The sequence below is a fragment of the Opisthorchis viverrini genome (genome assembly GCF_000715545.1).
Source record: "Opisthorchis viverrini unplaced genomic scaffold opera_v5_346, whole genome shotgun sequence".
NCBI lineage: Eukaryota > Metazoa > Platyhelminthes > Trematoda > Opisthorchiida > Opisthorchiidae > Opisthorchis > Opisthorchis viverrini.
Genome location: NW_008752004.1, coordinates 537,462 through 539,330, shown reverse-complemented (window position 1 = coordinate 539,330; position 1,869 = coordinate 537,462).

Sequence of the window (1,869 nt, the reverse complement as noted above, 5' to 3'; positions counted from 1 at the left end):
TGATTCCCGTGCAACGTTCATCCGCTCAGCTGCACTTTGCGAGGTTTGCCTCAAGCCAAGACATAACGCGAAACAGTGCCGCTCGAGACGATGTTGCGGACTTGATGTCTGAGAAGGTCTACACCACCAATTGCTCCATCCGCCCACTCAGCCTTCAGCTAAGTCAGTGGGGCCAGCATGCCAGGAAGAATGCCGTCCAGACCTCAACATCAACTGTGCCAGCGGATCGTGTAATCGGACAACCGTAGCGCTCGGCGTACTGCCTGTAACTCTTCGCGGTCCCCGTGGAGTTTATAGAGTCAATGCACTTCTCGACAGCGGTTCAGACTGTACAATTCTGAAAGAGGATGTCGCCTTAAATCTCGGTCTATCTGGATTGCCCACAAGCACAAGCGTTGCTACTCTCAACGGTCAGAATCAAGTATCGACCACTCGGGTCAGTCTTGATATAGATACATCGCCGCCGGCCAGGACGCCGCAATCTATCAAGGCATGGACCGTTCGACAGCTCCCGTCGATTACTCAAACCTTACCAACGAGAGAGCAATGGTCCAAGTGGAATCACTTGGAGGGAATTCCGTTCGAGACTGCCGGAAGCCAACCAATATCCCTCTTGATTGGGATGGACGTACCGACGGCACATTGGGTGCTGGAAAGCCGAACGGGCAGGCCACACGAGCCTTACGCCAATCGGACACCACTCGGCTGGGTCATTTTTGGGCCGGTAAATGATACTAACGACCGGTTGGCTCGAATCAACCAGCTCAGCTGCCATGCAGAAGACCGTCTGGATTCAACGTTAGAAGCCACGACCGACATCGAGTTCAGAAACCCACCATCATATGAGTGCTCATCGTCACAGGCTGATGAACAGGCATTGCCTGTTGTAGAGTCTTCGCTGAGGCCGACCGATAAATGTCATGAAATTGCTCTGCCCTGGAAGGCGGGTTGTCCGAGCTTGCCATCGAATTATCTCGTTGCTCGCCAAAGACTCAACCCCCTTGGTAAGGGATTCACCAGGGACGGACATCACGATCTCGATATGAAAGTCATTAATAAATACCTGATCAAAGGATATGCCGAACCTATCAGTTACCATCCCATGGCTGAACGCACTGGACGAGTTCGGTACTTGCCACGTCATATGGTGGGCCACTCTCACGAGCCTAGTGAGGTGAGAGATGTCCCCGATCCTGCATTTCAAGTCCAAGGGAACTCACTGAAGTCCCAGCTGCTCAATGATCCAGCCGTCGCGAATAGTCCATTCCCAATCTCTCTTCGTTTCCGCCAGCATAGGCAGGTGGTTACGACAGGCATTACGTCATTGTTTTGCCAAGTGAAGATACTCGAATCGGACAGAGACCTGCTACGATTCTTATGGTGGAAGCATGGCCATGTTGAACTGCTCCCGAAGACTTGCCATATGACTGTACATCCCTTTGGTGCAACTTCGTCTCTCTCTCCTGCGCCAGTTTCGCCCTGAGGCATGCCATCATGAGCCATGCTATTACGTCGAGCCACGCCAAGTCATTAGCAGCCGAACGGGCATTTTATCTGGAAGATTTACCGCTTAGTGCCGCTTTTTCGCAACGTATTGCGACCACCGCCTTCAAGCTGAAGGTAGCCCTGGAAGCCCGCGGATTCCGACTGACGGAATGGTCGACGAACGAACCTAACCTTTTGGCTGAAATCACTGTCGAGGATCGTGCAGATCGTGTGGATCGGCGACCGCCTTCGTGGCGTCGGACACTTGAGGTTCACTGGGGCATACCGACTGACGAATTCCCGTTTCAAGTAGATATCCGGCTCGAAACCCTCGCGAAACAAAGAAAACTGTCACCTACAGCCTCTCCACACTACCCCATCTGC